The sequence below is a fragment of the Halichoerus grypus genome, chromosome 5 (genome assembly GCF_964656455.1).
Source record: "Halichoerus grypus chromosome 5, mHalGry1.hap1.1, whole genome shotgun sequence".
NCBI classification, from domain to species: Eukaryota; Metazoa; Chordata; class Mammalia; order Carnivora; family Phocidae; genus Halichoerus; species Halichoerus grypus.
The window spans coordinates 11,227,790-11,243,321 of NC_135716.1; the positions used below are offsets into that span (position 1 = coordinate 11,227,790).

Sequence of the window (15,532 nt, forward strand, 5' to 3'; positions counted from 1 at the left end):
ATGTCAGAAAAGCACCCCTTGCAAGGGATTCCGTGAACGGGAGCTTTACGACAGCCATCTTGTGTGGAAGCGTGTTTGTTCACGTGGTTGCCTCTCCCTCAGACTGAGCACCTCCACCCCCTGTGCCTGGCCCGAGCGCATGGCCCGGCACTGTCCAGGGAGTCTCAGTCAAGTGCCTCGGCTTTATTGTTCAGCAGTGTTGCCATGTTCGTTGAATTTTCTCATTATTGAGCTTTTATTTTCAATGACTACATTTTCCTTCTAGAAATTCTTGTTGGTTGGTTCTCTTTCAGATCATACTGACCTTTTGTCTTGCTCTTTCTTTAGGGTTTCTCTTCCTTACCTCATACCTTTGTTTTAAAGGTACTGGCATTCTCTTTCGAGTTGCCCCATTATGTTCATTCTAAAGGAGCCGGTTCACATTTCCTGCAAACTTCCTGCCAAGGTAGCTCATACTCCTGAGTCTCACCTCTCCTGGGTAGGAGAAGTGTCTCTGCAGAGTGGTTTTATGTTCTAGTAGGGGCTCCAAGGGTTTCCTGGATCCCGGACTAGTGGTAGCTTTAGGGCCTGCGATGTTTAACACCAGGCTGGAGGTGTAGGTTTGGGCTCTGTGCCCACAACTAGGGCTTTAACGTTTGCACAGAAGCCTTCTCCCCCACCCAGACCCTGAGGCAGGCAGAAGCGTTCTTGCCATTTCTCTGCACTGAAAGGAGGGAGGAGGAAGAGTTCAGGCCCTCTTTCAGAAGAGGCTGGGGTCCCTGTGGGGTCCTAGCTTTGTAGAGGGGTCTCAGCTCTCCTGTACTTCTATAGATGCCAAGCAGAGATCAGCCAGCCTCACATATTCAGTCTTCTTTTTCAGACTAGGAAGAGGAAGAACATTTACAAGAAGGTAAAAATTGCCATTTTGAGAAAAGAAAACCAGAATCCCCATATCAGAACAGTAGCAACGAAAAGATTTAATTCCGATCAGCAAGCACTTACTGAGCACCTCTGTTTGCCTTGCAGAATGGGGTGGGGGCACGTTGGGGCTGGGTCTTAAAATGCCTGTTCATCGTTGTAATCCCCAGCACAGAGCAGACCGCAAATGTTTAGGAAAAATGGAAGCAAGCAAGAAAGGAAATTAATGTGGTTGAAGAAGACATACTAATGCAGAAAACAGAATACAGTCGTGAAAAGTAGCACTGAATGGTGACTCAGAATTCCGAGTTCTAGTCCAGGAACTCATATTGACTAGTTACGGGACCTTGATGAGCAGTCACTCCCCCCTTGGAATCACACTCTCTCATCTGCGTAAAGGTGGTAGCTCCTGGCCCAGTTACAGTGAGAGCAAGAGTGGGGAGGTGGGAGCTTCAGAGGGTGAAGCATTTTTCTTGTCTTCGAGGCCCATGGGGCAGTGTGTCCTCCAAGGGCACCTTGCTTTGAAGGCTCCCTCTGCCTTGCCTCACGACCACTAGGGACACTGGGTTTTCCGGAGAAGGGCAGCAAGCATTTCAAATCCTCAAAGCTTGTTCAAACTAAGGGGTCTTTGATGTATGGTCAGTGGTTGGGCATTTGGGTGTTGGGCTGGCATGTGTCTCGTACGATATTCTTTCCCTTAGAAGCTCCCCCTGGGACCCTACGAATGAGGGCCGAGGTGCCCCTAAGAGATGCAGGATGGATGTGCATTGCACTGCCTTCATAACCTTTGACTCCCTGTTCTCTGAGGCTGCTCCTCTGGATGGTGGAACTCATGATCTCCCCAGGGTCTGTCCTTTGACCAGGTCCCTCTTTCGTGCCTGAGGTGATTTGGTGGGTGGAGGATAGGGGCATTTGTCATGATGCAATGTGAAAACCACTGGGCTTAGAATCAATAAGGATAGCTAATATTTCTTGTGCATTAACACATGTCAAGTGCTGTTCTAAGCCGTTTAACCATATAAGCTCATTTAATCCTCATAATAACCCAATAAAATAGGCACTGTTTTTTGTTGGGGGGGGGCACTGTTTTTAATCCGCATTTTATACATGAGGAGACAGATACACAGACACTAACTTCTCCAAGGTCCTATAGCTCATGGGGAACAGGATTTTAAGCAAAGGGATCTGTGTTCATTGCCCACACTCTTGACCATGATGCAATATTGCCTCTGAAGACTTGAGTTTGAATTTCATGCCCCAATTCCTCATGTGGCCTTGGGAGAGTCTGCCCTTAGCCTTTCAGAGCTTTTAGGTTCCTCTTCTGTACATTTTGAAGAGTTTGCAGGTTTTAAAAAATGGTGTTAAATAAAACAATATGTATAGAAAGTGGCTTCGTGCTTGGCATATCATGGATACTAAACAAAGTGAGAGAGATTTTTTTTTAAGATTATTTATTTGACAGAGAGAGAACACAAATGGGGAGTGACAGGCAGAGGGAGAGGGAGAAGCAGGCTCCCCACTGAGCAGGGAGCCCGACACACGGGGCTCGATCCCAGGACCCTGAGATCATGACCCGAGCTGAAGGCAGACACTTAACCGACTGAGCCACCCAGGTGCCCCAAAAGTGAGTAAGTTCTAAATGGGATAAGAATTTTTGTTTACATGATCAATAGAGGGAGGGCACATGAACGAACTAATTCAATTTAGAGTCTTATCTTTGGTGCACAACTTTCCCTGCATATCCTGCCCTGTGCTGGAGCATCTAGGACACAAAGATGAAAAATCAAAGTTCACGTGCTAGAATTTCTCCTAGTTGATTGGGAGAGAAAGCTAAGTATTTATCATTTTGGACCATGTCTGTCTACACCATAGGAAAGTTACAAAGGAATTGCCCCAAGTATGCAGAGGGAAGACAGTCATCCCAGTGGGGGGCTGGTGGGGGGTCAGATAAAGCTCTGGGGAAAGAGGTGCCATCTGAGCTCACTCTTCAGGATGGGCAGGATTTCAGTTAATGGAGAGTCGGGAAGGGTATTCAAGGCGGAGACTAGCCGGACTGGTCTTTGTTGTAAGAATGTGCTGGTTATTTTTTTGGAGGGCTAAGGAAAATGTTTGTTCAAGGAGAAAGGTAAAGCTCAGTTAAAGTAAAGCAGCTTTTTGGGGTTTCTCTATGGAATGCAGTCATTCCTGATATTCTCTATCCCCCCTCCTGTCACAGAACTCCTGATCTAGAAAAGCCAACTGCAGTGTTGTTTATAGACCTTCCCTTAATAGCCTTTTGCAAGTTTCCTCTCCCTAGGACAGTTACTTCCTCGGACCTAAAATAGAATTGTAGAAGGGTGGAGATGGGTATTTGCAGATCATACTCTATTTTAATGGTACACTTGGAGGTGAGTGGGTGAGAAGGTGTAGCAGACACTTGGTTGCTTATCCAACACCCTTTCCCCTTCTGTGCTCCCAGAACATTAATCTTCAGAAGTTTACCTTCTAGGGGCTTTAGGGAGGTCAGTCCCAGCCCCAGGGGTGAATCACTATGGTCCTGACCCCTTTGCCTGTGATTTGCTTAGGCATGGGCATGTGACACAGGTCTGGCTATGAAATAAGAAGAGAAATTTCTGGGGTTGGGGGGATGGAGAAAGATTTTTCTCCATCTTAAAAGGAGACATTTAGGAAGACAGAGCCTCTCCTGCTATGGGACATAGTGGGGTTGGCATGTGATACCTAGAATGATGGCAGCCGTCTTGGGACCATGAGGGGCCTTGCTTAGGGAGACCTTGTTGAGCCTGTTCAGAACAGAAGGATGGAAGGAACAAGACACTGAAAACCCTAACTTTAGACTATTTTTGAGTTGAGTTTTCTGTTACTCGTAGCCCCAAAATTATTTATATCAGTACACATTGGGATGGCCAGCTTATGTAAAATCCAGATGATTTTTGGTCCATTATACCACCCCCCCAACACACACTTACCCCTTGTGTGAAATACACCGCCAAATCATATACTTTTGTACCTTCACAGTCTTGCTATATTTTTCCACCTGAACTGCCCTTTCCCTAACTTCTCCACCTACTCACATTTTAAAAACTTTAAAAAAAAGTATGGTTCAAATGCACCTTCTCTGAGAAGCCTTTCCCAGTCCTTCCTGTTGTAATTACTTATCTTATTCTTTGGGTACCTATAACATTTGTAGCCCCTCCCTCTCTCCCTCTCCCCCCTCGTTCTTTATTAAGTGCCTACTGAGTAGCCAGCTGCAGTGTTGTACCCTAGCATCATCTTTCATGAATGGGGACAGGCATGCACAGAAACTTGTGAGCCAGTGTGTTTTGTGTGGTCGTGCGGGAACACAAGGTATTACCAGGTGCTTCTAAAGAGGCACCTTGCAGGGAGGGGCAGAGAGGCCTTGTTACAGGGTGTAATCCTTGAGTTGAATATTAAATAATGCATGATTAGCTAGGACAGAGCAAAAAGAAAGGAAGGAAATTCTGGGTGTAGGGACCCACTGAAGCAAGGACATGGATGGTAGAGACAGCCCAGGTTGTGCTAGGAGCTAAGTAACCCTGTGTGGCTGGAACCTAACGTTTGAGGTGGGATGCATTGGGGCTGGAGGAGAAGGCAGGAGGAGTGACATCCAGAAGCTTTGACTTTATCCTGAGACCATGGAGGAAACTTAAAAGGTTTGAGGCAGGGGAGTCTTGTGACACTGTCCTTTAGGATGAGGATTCTGGCTGTGTTGCATTGAGTGGACTAGGTGTGTAGGGCAAGGACTAGAAGCAGGGAGACCATTTTGGATGCTCCTGTAGGAGTCTGGGAGCGAGCCCAGGAGATGGAGGGGAAGGTGCATAGGCAGTCGGATGGGCTGGCCTGGGGACTGATGGGTGAGGGGCCCGGCGAGGAGGGGCTGCTGTTAATGACACTGAGCTTTCTGGCTTGTTTGAGAGGCTGAGTCACGTCTGTGTCGCAAGACTGCAACCTCCTCCAGCTCCCAGCCCTACCAGTCTGTGCATCCCCTGGCGTGCTGGGTTCGGGCTGCAGTGGGAGACGGAGGAGGAAGAAGTGAGGCTGCGCCCTCTTCCTTATCTTCTCCTCCCACGACTTTGGCTCTTCGGTTCCTGTTTAAGGGGATCAGGAAGAGGAGCTGTGACATGGTTTTCCTGGTGTCCCTGCTTCCGAGATCTGAGCCTTGAGAAGAGGAAAGACTTTCTTAGGGCCTGTGGCTCATCACCTTTCTTTCTTGCTCATCCCCCAAACCAACCCAATTCTGAATAAACCTATCCCAGCGCCTCTGGTGTAGCCCGTTCTGTGCATGCCCACCGTTCCTCCCTCAGGCCAGGCTTCCGTGCCATCTCTCCTGAATCGTCTAGCCGGTTCCTGGCTCACTGCCCTCCCGTTCGTGTCCTCCATGCTGATGCCAGGGGGAGCTCCTTAAAACCAGATTGGGGTCACCCTGCGGCTTGACAAGCTTCAGTCCCCCCTCCCAGTGCCTGGGTGGTCACGGGAGGAAGAAAGCAGCCCCAGCTTTTCAGCTGCTCAGACCTGGGGTCAGCCCTGGCTCTCTTACTCGCCGAGTGCCCTTGGATGAGCCACTCACCCTGCTGAGCCCGTATCTCTCCACCTGTGAAATGGGCACGAGCTGCCTTATTGAGCGATGGGTGAGGGAGAAAACGTATCACAGGGCCTGCGTGAACACGTGCACACGCACACACACTGAATTTCTCTCTCCCCTACGGTCTTACTCAGCTCAGGGAGTCCTTAGTGCCCACCGCACAGTGGACCAGGTGCTCTTCACGCATGTTTGTCTGATGAATTACTCCTTCAATCTCTTTCAGCTCAGGCTTTGACAACCTCTCTTTCAATAAGTTTGAGAAACTCTCTCAAGTCCTGTAAGGGCCAGAGGGAGTGGGGCCCCAACACTCGGGGCGGGGGGGGTGGTTCGTGTGGAGGAGGAAGCGGAAGTGGACTTGGGTGCAGCCTTCCTGACTCCACGCCCTGAGTCAGAGTCTCTCCATTGGCCGCTCTGTGACTTCCAGGAGCTGCCTCCTGGGGCGGGTTGCCAGGGTTCAGGAACGTGCCATCCCGAAAAAGGGTGAGGCCGTCCCCGCAGTTCTTACAGACAACAGCAAACACACAAGTTTGCGTAAGCAGGGCCCCGTGAATTAGTGATGTATATGCGTGCTTTTCGGAAAGAGTGTCAATGGACGTAACGTGTGTATGTGTGGGGTGTTCCCATCCTGGAAGAAGCTGGGAGTTGGCTGGGGTAAATTGAGTTCAGTGATGACATTTTAAGCTCCTGGTTTGAAGGCAGCCACAGTGCTGAGTATTTGCAGAGGGGAATCATGTTGGAGCGGAAACAGAAAGGCTGCGGAGGGTAATCACCTCGTCAGAAACAGAGGTTCTGTGGTGTAGACGGTTGGTACGAGTTTGGATCCTGGACTTAGGATGAGTCCTGACTCAGCCTTTTACTGGCTGACCTTGGAACTTGCCCACCTCGGGCGGGTCCCGAGCCTCCCTGAGCCTCAGTCTTGCTACTTGTCAAATGGTGAGAATGGGACTTCCATCTCCCGGGGTCATGGGGGGCCCAACCTCTGTGCGGTACACGTGGAGAACAGTGAGAATGGCCTGTGCGTGCCAACTACAAGTGCAGATATGCCCTGACCTAATGATGATGCAGGTTAGAGGTTGAGTTGTACTCTCCAAAAAAGGTATGTGGAGTCCCAGCCCCCAGGACTTCAGAACACGACCTCATGTGAAAATAAGGTCTCTATAGAGGTCATCAAGTTAAAATGAGGTCGTTAGGGTGGGTCCTAATCCAGTGTGACCCGTGTCCTTATAAAAAGGGGAACTTGGGATGCAGTGACAGGCAGGTGCGCACAGAGAGAAGCTGAACCATAGACCCAGGGAGAGGCCGCCGTGTGACTGGAACGATGCATCCGTAAGCCAGGGAGCCTCAGGGGCTGCCGCCAACCCCCACCCATGAGGGAGAGGCAGGGAAGGATTCTCCCTGGCGGCCTCAGAGGCCGGGGTGGCCTGCTGACACCTTGATTTCAGACTTCTGGTGTCCAGAGCTGTGAGAGAGTGAATTTCTGTTGTTTTAAGGCACCTTGCCATTGGTGCTCTGCGGTGGCAGCCCCAGAAATCTCAGACTGACCCAAAGGAGGTGCAGGTGTCTGGAGATGGGCCTGTGGCATTCATTCAGCTAGCGCTGGCCTGAATCTAGCCTCCGCTTGTCTGTTCTCGTCGTGCCTCCAAGTGGCACTTGTCGAGAACTTCCCCGATGTCACTCTGGGAGCAGGAGGTTAGAAGTCTGTGCTCCCAGCCTAGATGCTGAGAGGGACACTAAGGGGCAGCTCGTCAGGAGGTGAAGTGACTGTCCATCTGCCGTGTGACTGTATTGAGAAGGGCATCCGTGGAGCAGACCAGGGGTGAGGGGGGCTTTGGGGCCAAAGGCAGAGACTGGCACAGGACAGCAGCCACGGCCAGGGTGTGCCAGGGATGGGAGGACGGTTCCGTGTGTGGGATGGGGAAAGGGTGCTCCCCGGGGACTCAGGGAGCAGAAGCACCCAGAGTCTGGAAAAGTGAGCAGGGACAAGATTGGGGAGGAGGTTGGCCCTAATCCTGTGTCCAGGACAGCAAGATGTGTGGTTCTGTGCTTTAGAAACACCCCTCGAGTGGGGCTCAGCTGTGCCTGCTTCATCTCCGACCTGTGCGCCAGCCTCCCGGTGTGGTGTGCACGGACAGGAAGTTCAGATGGGAGGGAACAAACCCGAGCTTAAAGCAGGGGCAGAGTAACAGTCAGAGCTGTGCTGGGTCGTAGAGACAGTGTTGTGGTAGAAAGGGTGACGCCGTGGGCATGAGAGTCCTGGGTCAGAGTCCTGGGTGAGAATGATCGCTCTGCCCTTGCTTTGGGACCCACCTTTCTGTGTGGAGCAGGGATTAAAATGAGCTCATCTAGGACAAGTGTGTGGCACCTGGGAGGCCCTGAATAATAAAAGTTGGTTTCTTCTCCACTTAACCCTGGAACTCTGGAAAAGGGCTTTGTGCTGCTTATAAAACCCAATAATCATAGGTGGGTTCTTTCTTGAGGTGGCATCTGGAAAGGCCTGCACTTCATGGGAGCAAAGTCACTGTCAGAAAGGTGGGGGTTGGGGGTCCCTAGGAGGAAGGGGTGAGATGTGGGGGCTCCCAGAAGGCCTTAATAATGCTTATTGGCAGGAATAACACTCATGTCTTCATTGCTCTCCTATTACTTAGAATATTGCAGAAAAGCAGGTAAAGACTTCTCAGCTTTGGATGACTTAAAAATAGTCCCTGGATACAGAGTGGCCAAGCTATTTGCCCCATGACCCCTTCTGCTGAAGTGCCCCTTCCCCACCCACCCCTCCTCTGCCCCCCTGCCCAGCGATGACTCTCAGGCATCCTCCTCCCAGCCACTCTGGCTACAAACCTTGGTATTTATTACACACTTATTTGAGTTTCCACTGCACACCAGCTTTATTCTAGGGGCTGGGCAACAGCAGTGAACACAACGGGAAAATCCCTGTCCTCATGGAGCTAATGTTCCAACTGGAGAGACGGACAGCAAACAGACATCAAATGTATGGATAGGAGATGGTGAAAAGTGCTTTTGGGGAAAAATTCACTGGAAAGGAGACTGGGGAGTGCTGAGGGGATGTGCTCTGTCAAATAGAGTGTTCAAGGAAACTCTCCCTGAAAAGGTGACATTTGAGCAATGATCAAAAAGGAGCTGAGGGAGTGATCTTGTGGCAGTCTGGGGTAAAATGTGCCCTAGACAGTGGGGATAGCCAGTGCAAAGGCCCTGGGGTAGCTGCGTGTAGGACCATGTTCAAGGAACCTCAAGGGGGCCAATGTGGCATAGAGTGAGTGATGGGGCAGTTTTTGATCAGGGAAAAAGGTGGTGGCATGGGTGGGGGACATGACCTTGTTGGGCATTTTAGGGATTTTGCTTTTATACTAAGCAAAGAAGGAAGCTCTTCAAGGGTTTTAAGCAGAGGAGAAGTGATATGATCTTGGCTTACTTTTTTTTTTTTTTTTTTTTTTAAAGATTTTATTTATTTATTTGACAGAGAGAGAGAGAGCGAGAGCAGGAGCACAAGCAGGAGGAGTGGGAGAGGGAGAAGCAGGCTTCCTGCTGAGCAGGGAGCCCGATGTGGGACTCGATCCCAGGACCCTGGGATCATGACCTGAGCCGAAGGCAGACGCTTAACGACTGAGCCACCCAGGCGCCCACTTTTTTTTTTTTTTTTTTTAACCAGGATCCTGCTGTCTGCTGTTCTAGAGAATGGGTTAGAGGGGGCAGGAGTAGAAGAGAGATGGTTAGGAGCCTGTTGGAACAATGTAGGCAGAAGGCGAAGGTGGCCTGGACCAGATGGAAGCAGTGGAAGAGGGGTGGATTTAGGGATCCCCACCCCTCAGCTCATCTGAACCATCCCCAAGCCGTGTTGGTTCTACTTCAGCCATCCCTGGGAGAATGGGAGAACTTCGTAGGTACTATACACCAAGTCCACTAACTAGATTGAGCTCCTTAAGGACAGTGATGCACCCCCTTTCTCAGGTGTCCCTGGCACCTAGCCCAGTGCCTGACATAAACCATAGCCACTTTTCATGTTTGTTAAATAGGTAATGGACCTGTCATTCCCTGATGCCTAAGATAGGGTTTAGAGCCGTCTCTGGTGCCCCCAGTAGCCCTCTGTGCTTACCCTTATCCAGACATCCATCACACTGATCTGTCCTAGTCCCTTACCTCTGCTGGTCTCTGAGCCCCAGGAGGCCAGCACGTTTTGTCCACTCCAGTGAGAGTGTTGCACAAGCGAGTGCCTGCCATGCGGCAGGTGCTCTGGAAGGGCTCTTGTGAGTCCCTCTCACACCTGCAGAGAGCTGAGTGTGACAACCAGTGTGGGTTCTGATCCCAGCGTGTCTCCGGGAGGATTAAATTGTTCAAAAGCCTGGAGCCTGCAAGGTGGCTCCGGGTCTTCTGAAGGGAAAGACGAGGACAGAGAGGTGGAGAGGCTTGCCGTTGGAGTTGGTGTGCCCACGGGCCCTTGGCCAGGGGGGTGGTCTCCAGGGCTTGTCTACACTGGGGAGGTTGTGGGTGACTTCAGCAGGAGCCTGGGGAGCCTGGTGGCCAATGAGCCAGCACTCTCCTGGGCTGGGAGACCCAGACTGACTGGGACGGTGTATCCACAAATTCTGTTGGCTGGATTCTGCCTGTAGAGACCAGAGAGTGGATGGCCACGGTCCCGTGTGAGAGCGTCCTGCACTGCTCCCCATTTCCCAGCTCAGCTCCGGGTTAGTTTTTGTTTTTTATCCTCCAGGCCCTTTATACTTTTTCAGTTAATTTTTAAATTATATTTCTAGAGCGTCTTTATTGAGGTATAATTCATATACCACGTAATTCATCCATTCCAAGTGCAGAAGGCGGTGGTTCTTAGTAGAGTCCTGGGGTTGTGCACCCCTCAGTACACTCAACTTTAGAACATTTTCATCACCCAGTCCGTACTCCCCAGTAGCTGTCACTCCTCATTTCCCCCAACTCTTCACCCCCAGCCATAGGCAGCCACTAACTATGCACATTCCTACACCCCCACCCCTGCTGGATCTAAACATAATACGAGCTCATAACAAAATCCAGAAAGATCAGGAAAAAGTAGAGTGGAAGATGGTGATCTCCAGCCACTGAGAGATGACTACTATGCAGATAGACTCTCAGCTACCTGGTTTCTGCAGACGGTGACAAAATCTTACACAAGTACTTTAGTAATCTGATTTTTTTCCAGTTAATATATTGGGAGTCTCCCCGTGAATAAATTTTTACATTATCATTTTTGATGGCTATGGGCATACCATAATTTACTTCATTGATTCCTTATTGGTAGACATTTAGGTTGCTTCTGATTTTTGCATTTATATACTTGTCCATATATTTACTTATGAGAAATTCTTAGAGCTGGAATTGCTGTCTTAAGGTATCATGTATTGCCAGACTGTGTTTCAGAAAACTTTACCAATCTCTATTTCCCAGAGCAGTTCCTTGAGAGTGCATATTTCTTGAAACCCATGTTAGACATGAACACTGTCAATTGTATTAGTCTTTGCACAGCTGATAGATTAAACAAGAATGTTGGGTTGTTTTTTTTTTTAAAGATTTTATTTATTTGAGAGAGAGAGAGCATGAGTGGGGAGAGGGAGAAGCAGGCCCCCCCACCAAGCAGGGAGCCCAATGCAGGGCTCAATCCCAGGGTCCTGGGATCATGACCTGAGCTGAAGGCAGACGCTTAACCGATTGAGCCACCCAGGCGCCCCATGAATGTTGTTTTTATTTGCATTTTTATTTTTCTAAAGATCTATTTCTTTATTTTAGATCAAGAGAGAGCGTGAGCAGGGGGAGGGGCAGAAGGAGAGGGGAAATCTCCAGTAGATTCCCCACTGAGCGCGGAGCCCGATGAAGGGCTTGATCTCACACCCTGAGATCATGACCGGAGCTGAAATCAGGAGTCAGACACTTAACCAAGTGAGCCACCCAGGCGCCCCTTTATTTGCATTTTTAAATTTAATACTGAGGTGGAAGATATTTTCATCTCGTAGGCCTTGGTTTAGGAGTTGTCTGTGTGCATCTTTTGCTCATACTTATATTTGGTATACATTTTTTTTTGTTTATTTGTAACAATTCTTTATATATTAAGTTGCCAAGCACCACTTCATTCCAGTTTTAGTATATGTGCTGCCAAAGCGAGCACCCCAGCCACCACTTCAATACCTTATCCTAATATATATTTGTCCCAGAGGTGTTCTGACTCACTTGGTGATAACCGATGCTTATTTGTTGGTATATTAAAGAGAAAAACAGTTTTTGAGAATCAAGAACATGGGTTGCATTCCAATATTCACTCAAACAGGGTTTGTATCTTTGGGAATGTCACTTTCCCTCTCTGGGAAACCTCAGTTTTTTTGTCTATATAATGAGAGGGTTCGCTAATGAGATCAAAGTAAAGAAAAAGGAATTCTTTGATAGTGTGATAATTGTAGAACTCTTGGTCCTCCTATTTATTATCATTGAATTTTAGATATTATGCAATGTTTCTTTAATCAGAATGTCATAAATCAAATAGAAAGTGGCATAAGTATGGGCTATAAAAACTGTTGCAAATTGATCTAGGCCAGTTGGCGATTTAGTTTTATTTAATATTGCACTTTTACATAGACTTGACGTTGCCCTCAATTGTGACCTCAAGCTGCTTGCTCAACCTTGAGGGCCTAGATTGCCTCAGCAGAAAGTGTGGGAGGTGAAGCTGATGGGTATTGAGGTCATTTCCAGCTCTGTCTTTATTATGCCTATTAAGAATAATGGAAAGAATCAGCTGTGAAGAAACCGGGCCTTCAGCCTGCCTGATGACCTGCCCGAGGTACCAGAATAAGCAGGTGACAGCTGGATTTGAACCCAGGACCTGTGCCTCCAAACCTGTGGCTCTTTCCCTGGCTCAAGTGCCTTTATGGGCAGTAAACCTAGATCTGCCATGATCAATGTTGGGCACGGGGGGCTTACTTCAGTGTGCTGAGTCCCCTCAAAGGGGTTGATCTGTGGGAGAGAGTTTTGGGGACACAGGGAAGGAAGAAGGAGGAAGATTACCAGGGAAGTATTTGGATTTCTAAGGACAATGGAATGAGGCTTAGCAGAGGGAACTCAGGGGAAGGAGCAGAGAAGCCCAAGGTAAGTGAGAAGGCAGGAAGATACTCTATGGAAGGCAGAGCACAGGGCAGAGCACAGGGGCCAGGAAATACTGCATGATCGAATCCTCAGGATCTACCTTTGTATCAAGGAGTTGGAAAGCCAGGCCTCATCTGGAGATGCTAGTGCAGGTCATATTAATTTCTCTACAAAGTCATATAGTTATCTGCTCCTGAACTCCTACAAGGCTGCCCTCTCTCCTTCCTCCCCCTCCTTGTCCCCTTCCTCCTCCTCCTCCTCCCACTATGACCTCTCCCTCCTCCCCTTCTTCATCCCCCTCATCTCCTTCCCCCTCCTTCTTCCTCTTCTTTCCTCCCCTTCCTCCCTCTCCTCCACCCTGCAGCTTCCATGGGAAATGTTTCCATCCCCCTCACACTTCCTCCCTTTCAGGCCCCCACACCTTTGCTCAGGTGGATCCATCTGCCTTGAATGCCTGTGACATTCGTCTGCTTCAGGAGCCCCTTCACCTGAACCTGAGTGTCTTCCCTCCCAGGAGGCCATTCCTGACCCGCCTGATTCGAAGTAGAATTGAGCATCTCTTTGTCTGTGTCCTCTCTCTACCTGTACAGGCTTTTCTCGAGGCATCTGAAACATTTTAATGACTGGTTTTGTTTACACCTCTGTCTCCCTTATTACTTTGTGGCTTCCTGAGGGCAGATACTGTTATACTGTTACTTTATTTGGAACCTGCAGGATCTAGCATAGGGCCTGGCACGCAGATCGTGTTCAGCTGAAGATTTTTTTGGGTAAATTAATGAAACCTTGTACAATCCACTAGACAGTTCACGCTCAGAAGACTAGAATGGTGTATTAGTAATACAGTGTTAATAGCAGCAGTAACGAATATTCATTTAGCTGCTTAAATACAAAAGATGTTTTGATTTGTTCTTTACTCATGTGAAAGTCCAAAATGGGTATTTCTAGTTCAGTGGTGGCTTTCCATGATGGGGTGACTCACAGACCTGGGCTTCTCCCACCGTTGTGGCCCTGCTGTCCCCATAGCTTTGTCATTGCTGCCTCCACCGGCAGAAGGGATAAAAAACACAGAGGAGGGGTGCCTGGGTGGCTCAGTCAGTTGAGCGTCCGACTTGACTGTTGGTCTCAGCTCAGGTCTTGATCTCAGGGCCATGAGTTCAAGCCCTGCATTGGGCTCTGTGCTGGCCATGGAGCCAACTTAAAAAAAAAAAAAAAACACAGAAGAGGCACACAAACTTCTTAAAAGTCTTGGCCTGAGAAATGGCAAATATTTCTACTCTTGTTCGTTGACCGGAACTCTGACATAGGGCTACACCTAACCACAAGAGAGTCTGGGAAATGTAGTCTCACCGTGTGCCCAGGAAGAAGTGGAAACAGAGTTTTGGGGAACGGCTGTATGGTCCTCATTTGAGCTCGGTAACATCTCCACCAGGTAGACCTAATTGCCACTGAGGGAGTGTCATAGTTTGGTGTTAAAAGGAATGAATGAAATCACCCTTTGAGCTCCACCTAATGTTCTAGATACCTTTTATACATTTTCTTACATTAATGTCACAGTAATCATAAGTACCAACCCAATGAGGTTGGTATTATTAGTTCTATTTTATAGATGAGGAAACCAGGACTCAGAGAAGCTGAGACGCATGCCCGCGGCCACCCAGCTGGGAAGTGGTTGAGTGGTATGTCCATTAGGAAGCTTCCTGATGCATAGAGCAAGACTGGCTTAATCGAAGCAACGAGAAAGTACACTGACTTCATGTAACTCTGAGTCCATGAGGTGGGGGCGGGGGGTCAGTCTCCCCATAAGACACACACAGCACCCTTGAATTAAGATGATTAAAAGAGAATTTCATAAAGGATTTTTTTCATTGAGGTAAAATTGACATAAAATTAACTATTAACCATTTTAAAGAATACAATTCAGTCGCACTTAGTACGTTCACAATGTTGTTCAACCATCACCTCATCATCTAAAAGGAGTCCCGTACCCATTAGTCACTCCCCACCAACCACCCCCCACCTCTAAACCTGTGGCAACCATTGTTTCTGTCTCTGTGAAGTTAGCTATTTTAGATGTTTCGTGTAAGTGGAATAACACAGGGTGTGTCCTTTTGTGTCTAGCTTCTTACACTTAGCATGATGTTTTTGAAGTTCATTCCTGTCGTAGCATGTATCAGTACTTCATTCCTTTTTATGGCAGAATAATATTTCACTGTATGGATAGACCATATGTTGTTTATCCATTCATCCATTGGTAGACATTTGTGGTGTTCCCACCTTCTGGCTACTGTGAATAGTGCCGCTGTGAACATTCATGTTCAAGTATTTGTTTGAAAACCTGTTTTTAGGGGCGCCTGGGTGGCTCATTCGGTTAAGCGTCTGCCTTCGGCTCAGGTCGGGATCCTGGGGTCCTGGGATCGAGCCCCGCTGAGCAGGGAGCCTGCTTTTCCCTCTCCCTCTGCCTCCCCCCTCTTGCTCTCTCGCTCTCTCTTTCTCTCTCAAATGGATAAATAAAAACTTTCAAAAAAAAAAACCCTCTTTTCAATTCTTTGGGGGTGTATATCTAGGGATGGAATTGATGAGTCATCTGGTAACTCTATATTTAACTTTTTGAGGATCTGCCAAACTTTTCCAAAGGGGCTGAATCATTTTACATCCCTCTCAGCAATGTATGAGGGTTCTGATTTCTCTACCTCTTCACCAGGACTTGTTATTTTATGTTTTTTTTCTTTAATTTTTTTTTTATTATGGCTGAGCTAGTGGGTATGAGTGGTATATCATTGTGGTTTCAGTTTGCATTTCCCTAATGACTAATGCTTTTGAGCATTTTTTCCATGCTCGTGAGCCACATAAAGGGATCTTTAAGAAGGCATGAGGGGCGGTGTTGGGGGGACGCCTGGGTGGCTCAGTCGGTTAAGTGTC

The 15,532-nt window shown here is 48.3% G+C and overlaps 1 protein-coding gene across 7 annotated transcripts in view; it reads left to right on the plus strand.

The window, feature by feature from the left end:
• The window catches only part of ASAP1 (ArfGAP with SH3 domain, ankyrin repeat and PH domain 1), a 353,659-nt gene that overhangs the window by 6,933 nt on the left and 331,194 nt on the right, over positions 1-15,532 (plus strand). The gene's annotated exons all lie outside the window — the stretch shown is intronic.